Source organism: Mustela lutreola, chromosome 16 (assembly GCF_030435805.1).
Source record: "Mustela lutreola isolate mMusLut2 chromosome 16, mMusLut2.pri, whole genome shotgun sequence".
NCBI lineage: Eukaryota > Metazoa > Chordata > Mammalia > Carnivora > Mustelidae > Mustela > Mustela lutreola.
Genome location: NC_081305.1, coordinates 19,242,760 through 19,249,963, shown reverse-complemented (window position 1 = coordinate 19,249,963; position 7,204 = coordinate 19,242,760). Strand labels below are relative to the sequence as shown.

General features: G+C 45.5%; 1 long non-coding RNA gene across 1 annotated transcript in view; it reads right to left on the bottom strand.

The window, feature by feature from the left end:
- Positions 1-1,980: 1,980 nt before the first annotated feature.
- LOC131818453 (uncharacterized) overlaps positions 1,981-7,204 on the bottom strand; it is a 61,894-nt gene continuing 56,670 nt past the window's right edge. Inside the window, exons 3-4 of the long non-coding RNA XR_009348830.1 lie at positions 5,005-5,143; positions 1,981-2,055 (exon numbers count right to left, since the gene is read on the bottom strand). This is a non-coding gene — a long non-coding RNA (uncharacterized LOC131818453). The remainder of the gene's footprint in view (positions 2,056-5,004; positions 5,144-7,204) is intronic.

Below are 7,204 nucleotides of genomic sequence, written 5' to 3'. Positions count from 1 at the left end.
GCACATATGGGGGGGTGGGCAAGGCTGGAAGAAAGATTGAAAATAAGCTGCCCACCCTTTGATGTGATCAGTACAATACCATGAGTACGTGAAAGGTACTCAGCTGAGCTGTGGGGGTTTTGCCTACCAATGTAGGTTTTATTTTTAAATTTTAAATGGTAAAAACCCAATGCTAGTGAAGGCATGGTAATTTTGTACACTGTTGTGAGAGCAATATGAAAATGCACTCAAAGAATCAGAACCGTGTGCATGTTATTCTCTCTTCCCCCAACGATCACTCTCCTAGAAATTCATGCAAAGTTATGAGTCAAAGGAGCAAAGATGCTTAAGTATATTCAGTATATCATCTTCTAATAGACATGGCCCAGGTAATTGAAATACATCAGCCCAAGGATATAGTATCTAGTTATTTAAAATAATTATGGAGACAACGAATTTGAACTCTCTTTGGGATCTAGTTTCAGGTAAAAGAAAGAATAACCAATGTAATGTTCATTCGCTGCCTATGGTCTCTGCATTCATCTTCTAATGGGTTATGCTCAAAACATCAACAGTCGGGAAGGCCTTCCTCTCCCAGCTCCCATTCAACTCTCAGAATATCAACAGAGAGTTTTATTTCAAATCACTGGAAGGTGACCAACGTGTTTAGCAAGATAAAAGAGGTGATTTCAACAAATAATTATCGCAAGCCTACTAGGTTCCAGCTGAGAAAGTTGACCATCGGCTGTCCCTGCGTGGTACACATATGGGGGCAGGGGGCACTGGAAGAAAGGTGGCTGTGAGGGTAGATATTTTGGTTCCCATTTTACAGATGTGGTAACTGAGGCCCAGGACATTGAATGACATGCACATAACATGCACATCAAGGACCAAGTGCTCTGACTCAGGTCTCGGAACGCCCAACCCAGTGCTCTTTCCTTACTCCCATGGGCTGACCAGGTGCGATGACCAGGAAAAAGTGCCAGGGCCCTGGGTGGAAGGGAAGATGCTTGGGCCACCTGTCTGCTGCTAGAGAAGGCCACGAGGAAGGCCACACTGCCTCGCAGAATACCCCTGTGCATTTTCTACCCAAGACATCCCAGCCGGCCAGGAGGGATGAAAAGAGTGCCTCCATTCCAGCCAAACCACAGCAGCTAAAGGCAAGCTTACTAGCAGGAGGAGTATGAAACCAAACGAGCTGACTTATGCAACTATATGGCTGGGCGAGGCACTGGGAAGTGGGCATGGGGGGGACAGCAATAACCACCTTCATTGCCCCATTGCGGAGGAACCCCAAAATGTAAGCATTCACTTATCCACCCCTGTGCTCCATTCATCCACTGACGGACAGTTAGGGTGTTTCCACAGCTTGGCTGTTGTGGTCTGAATGAATGAACAGTAGTGTAACTATGCGTTTGAGATCCTGACTTCAATTCTTTTAGTGAAATACTCAGAAGTGAGATGCTAGATCATATGGCATTTCTATTTTTACTTTTGGAGGCACCTCCATACTGTTGTTTCCCATAGTGTCTGCACCGTTTGATACTCAGACCAACAGCATTCAAGGGTTCCAATTTCCAAACACATATAATGGAATATTACTCAGCCTTGAAAACAAAGGAAATCTGGCCCTATGTACAATAAAGATGACCCTTGAGGACACTGTGCTAAGTGAAATAAGCCAGTCACAGACAGACAAATATTGCGTGGCTCCTCTTATAGGAGGCATCTAACAGAGTCAAACTCACAGAAGCAGAGAGTAAAATGGTGGTTTCTGGGAGCAATGGGTCGAGGGGGTGAAGAGTTGCTATTCAACAGGTATAAGATTTTGGTTAAGCAAGGTGAGTAACTCCTAGAGATCTGCTGTACATTACACCTAGAGTTAATACTGTATTGTACTCTTAAAAATGTATTAAGAGGGTAGGTCTCATGTTAATTATTCTTATCACACATACACACACACACAAAAGAGCTTGTAGGTACAAGCCCCACCTGAGCTTACCTCTGGTTTCCCCTTCATTTAGGGCTGTGACCTTGGGTAAGTCTGCCGACCTCTCTGTCTCTCCGTCTCCTCATCTATAAAATAAGAAGTATAACAGTATTTGCCTCATAGATTTATCATGAAGCTCAATGTTTTTCTGATGTTATAAGGTCAGAAAAATTCCTGAAATATACTATGCAGACATGGTCCTAAATACTTCATCTATACTTCTCAATTTACACTCAAGATTCCCTCTGAAGAAGGAACTACGATTTCCCTTTCACAGGTAAGGAAATTGAGGCTTTGGGAGTTTAGGTTATTCACAGAAGAGGGGACCAGTGAATGGCACAGACAATAAGCTCTGCCAAAATGTAAAGAAGGAAGAAATTCTGCTGGCTGATGTATTCTCGGAAGGCTTCCTGGAGGAGATGGCATGGCATCTGGGCTTTAAAGAATAGGGAAAACGTGAACCCATCTTTTCAGAGCTCTTAATGAAGGGGATAAAGGCACAGTGTTGAGGGGATCTTTGGGTGTTAAAGAATAAAGAGAACAATGCAAAGGTGCTCTCTGTGCTGGCCTTGGATGCCTGGGCAAGGGATCTGAAGATGCTTCCTTGGCCGTGATGAGTTAGGAGGGCTGTGGAACAGGATTGGAAACAGCGTGTGAAGACATTCATCTGTTTACTTGATCAACAAAGCTGCATCAGGAACCCAGGCCCAGTGCAGTTTTCACGCCGACCATGGCCACCTTTCTCTTCTCGGAACAGGCTCTAAGTTGGGCTGGGAAAGCAGAAACAAAGGAGCCACATTTCCACCGATCAGGGATGTCCCCCGCTCTAGCCCCGTGCCTTTGAATCACCTGAGGCGCATGTTTCAAGCAGTTTCTGATCCAGTAAGTCTGAGGTGGGACCTCGGAGTCCAAATTTCTAGCACGCTCCCAGGGGACACAGATCCACAGACCACACTTTGAGTCATGAGGGTCTGACGTGTTTGTGTTCTTCCTGATCAAGTAACTGTAATCACAGCAAGTAGAAAATGCCTGGTCCAGAGTGGGTGCTTCATAAAACACTTGTTGACTCAGAAAAGTTTAATCACTTTCTCTCCTGCTATCACGATGCAGAAGACCTGCACACGCCTGACAGGCTATTTCTTCCCTGCAAGACAACTTGCTATAATCTAAGAGTAGAATCCAACCTCCCGATCATCTCTCTCACTCTCTCTATGAATGGCTTTCAACCCTCGGGTCCTTTACTTTTTATTTCACAAATGATGTATGTTCACAAAAAAAAAAAAAAAATAGGGGGGAAAAGATAAGCAAAAAGAACAAGAAGAAACTGCATTCTGATCCACATCCTTTCAGACTCCGAGTGTGTTTCAGAATAAAAACATACTCCACATCCTGATGGTATCTTCATGTCCTTGCATTATGAAGAATATTTTCCCAAGTCAAAAACATCCTTTTAATGGCTGTGTAATGTTTCATTATTTAAAAGTTTCAGAGAGTACACATTTTACTGACATATAAAATAGTGACCTTAAAAAAATTAAGGTCCATGCTGAAGAACATATGGATAAAATGTTACACTTGCTTTAAAATGGCTCAGAGAATGAGGAAGGAGGAGGCAAGAGACAGAATAGGACAGCCCATGTGTGGGTCATTGTGGACCTGGATGCTGGACATATGGAGCGTATATTACAGGACTCTCACATGCGCACATGCTGGTAATTTCCCATAATAAAAGTTTAAGAGAAAAAACAAGGTCCAAATGAGACCCAGGAAGAGGATTCTGAGACCAGGACAGAGGTGGAAAGTGCTGGAAGTCAGTTTCCCACCACCAAAGAAAAAAATGGTGTTTCATTTAGGACCATTCAGCCTGTCACTTCAAAATTCCAAGGTCCTTGAGCTTCCAAATTGCCCTGGAATAATCTGCCTGTATTATTTCCTATCCTGTCAGAATGGATTTGCATTTTAAGAGCACGTTCAATGCTATGACTAAATTGGAACTAATTGAGACATGTGGAGATGTGGAGGCAGGTTCTGGCCTCACTGGGGCTAACATGGGGCCTTGCCCATGTAAAGCCCTGCAGACAGATGGGGGTTCTAGAAAGCAGGGGGCACAGCCCTGCCCTTTCTGTAAATTGTGTGCACCTTGGCCGGGTCAATTCTCCTCACTGAGCCTCGGCCTCCCACTCTGTAAGAGGAAAGGATTCAAACCACATCAACTTTACAACTTCTCTCTGCTCAAAAAGAGCCAGGTGCTACCCTGGGAACCCCTGTCACGACTCTGTTTTGCAAATATGCAAATCAGCTCAGAATTTGGTAATTGGACAAAGCTGACGGGAGCAATTTAATAAACTTTGATAACATTGCACAAAGTAATTGTTCAATTATTTCAAACAGTTCAGTTCAGAAAGTACAACGAGGGTGGGGGGGTGGTCCTTAGAAATTACTTTTGCTTATTAATCATCTCGTCCAGTTGAAGCCAAATGAGAACGAAGACTGCGTGGGGGTGTTTTTGTTTTAATTCTGATTAACTGTACTTTCATCTGAACATTTTTAAGCTGTGCTTTGGTCTTTCTCGTATGGATGTTGACTGAGTTCTGTTATCAGGATTTTAATTAACACCAGGTAGAGAAGGGGAAGCTGGATGACATGCTATTACTTCTGTTTGATTTAAAGTCAACGCTGGGGACTCTTCTTTGAGGAGCTGTTGAAATTGTCTTATCTCATGCATTCCAAGGATGGCTGTTTCATGTAAATGTCATTTCTGCTGTCCAAAATGTTACAACACACGCTAGCACAATAGAACTACTGTCTTGTTCTAAGAGACACGAGGGAGCCAGCAAGCTTTTGATCAAAGGCACGATTCAAACATCAAAGTAATACCTCTTCTGTTAAATTCAGGAATCAAGGCTCTGAATAAAGGCATGGAGACTTGGGTTTTATGATAGCCTAGCCTACCAGGCTGGAAAGTGCCAGAATTTCCAGGGTTTACTCCACCTGCAGAGAACTGGCTGGAAAGGAGCACTTGGCAATACAGTTACCTTTATGGTGTCCGTCATCAACATGCATATGTCTCCATATGTTCACCTGCTGCTGAGAGCCTCTGGAGCAGGACACAGCTCAGGCCGAATTCATACTTGCCCTCTGGCCCCAGACCCCCATTTTGTCACATCTTCTCATCTATGAAATGGAAAGAATATCTGATGCACAGTGTGTATGTGTACACATAGGTATGCACATGCACACGCATGTATATGTGCATGTATATATACACACATAATATATACAGCACATAAGTGCACTGCAGTATGTTCAAACAACAGGTATTTCACAGCAATAAAAAAGGAACTACTGCTAAACACAACAAAGAAAATGTCAAAAACATTATGTTGCAAGAAAGGTATACATTGTATCACTTAGTTTGCATGAAGTCCTAGAACAGGAGGTCAAACACTACAATCTTATAAGTCAGAATAATGGGCGCCTCAGCAGGTGACAGTGCTGGGCCAGAGGGGGTGTGGGAGAGCCCACTGAGGGGCTGGTGAAGCCCTGGATCTGGCTCAGGATGCTGGTGGTGTGGACGCGTACATGTGAAAAGAGTCACCAAAATACACTCCCTGAAATGTATACACCTCATGTAAAAGACTGCAGCAAAAATATCACAGTATCTGATGTACACAACGGTGGTGAGGAGAAGAGGAAGTGAGCCCATGAAAGGTCCCATGAAAGGCTGCGGCTGAGCAGAGGAAACGATGGTCCCATGGCCGTCGTGACTGCTCACGCTGTTCTCATCATTAGCGCTACCATCCTGGCGAAGGTGCAGCTGACCCAGAAATTGGGGTCAGAGTTCCGCACATAAGGCAAAAAAAATCTATTAAAATCATCCCCTGAGAATGCTGTAAATTTGTCCATAAACTCCAGTTTGCCTCATTTGGTACAAATAGCCCTGCTCGGTCGGAGACGCTACTGCGTACAATAGATTCAGCTGTGGGAGGGATGTGACGGAGAGGACGGCACGTAAGCAGCACGGCTCTGGGGACAGCGGACAGCGGGGTCACTGCCTGGGGCTCGACCTGTAAGAGACGCACAGATACCAAGACCGATGGCTGATTAGCATCCTTACCGACTCTTGCTCGTGCCTAGAAATGGGCTCACTGAGAAAGGCGGACATCATCACCAGACCTGGCAAACTGCTCATGGCTCCTCTCCGCTTCTCCGTCTCTGTCTCTCTCTATCTCAGTCTCTCTGTCTCTTTCTCCCTCTCACTGAACTGGCATTAGTTAAGCAAACCTGCGTGCCACTTCGCCGTGCTGCATCTCTGGGTTCGCATGCCCAGGACGGAGAGACTGAAAGCTCTGTTGGGCTCTAGGGGTCTCACCAGTTCCCAAAGAGGACAAGACACGAAGTCAGCATCATACCACAATGTGTATTACGTCACTGGAAAGTATAATAGTCAGGAAATCAGTAAATCCAACACGTTTCGTTTTATATTTTGGGTTGATCTTCTCAATGAATCATTTCCCCAGCTTTACAAAATCTTGGATACCTACTTAGAATAGATGCCTGGATCAGAGAAACCGCTCTGATCATTGCCCCTCAGAGTCCGGGGCTTGCAGCACACAGTCCCGGTCAACAGGCGCCCACCACCATGCCCTTGAGCACGGCCCTACACGATGGCATGCCCAAGGGGAGCTGCAGAGAAGGTGTGCTATTATTACCAGAGAAGTCTGGGTTTGGAGTGCGCCCAGCGTGGGCTGCCCTGCAAATAGGAACTGAGCAGGGGGCAGGGCTCGTTGCCGGAACACTTATACTTTGTAAAGCCAGTGGGCTCTGGCTCTTCTGCGCCCGACATCCCATTAACCCACTTGGAGAGCCTCAAGGGAGGTCTGGACAGGTGTTAAATTACCTTTCGTCACCCCACAGGTGTGTGAGATGTACTGCAAAAGCACATGTCACATTTCCCGAGGCAGGAGGCTCTGCCAGGGATTTTCTCGGAGCATGGGGATCTGGAAACTATATCACTTCTGACTTAGAAATGACCTGGATCAAGGGCCCAAGCTTCTAAGCATGCAGAATGATAAAAATATTCTCTGACAGCATATCCATGTGAGACAGAGGACAGTGAGCCGAGCTCGGGAGCCGGAGGAACAAGGGCCTTCCATCCTCTCGCCACATGGCCACTTACCACGCACGATCACGTGCCCGGGCTGGCAGAGGGCTGGGAAGGTCAGAAAGCAGTAT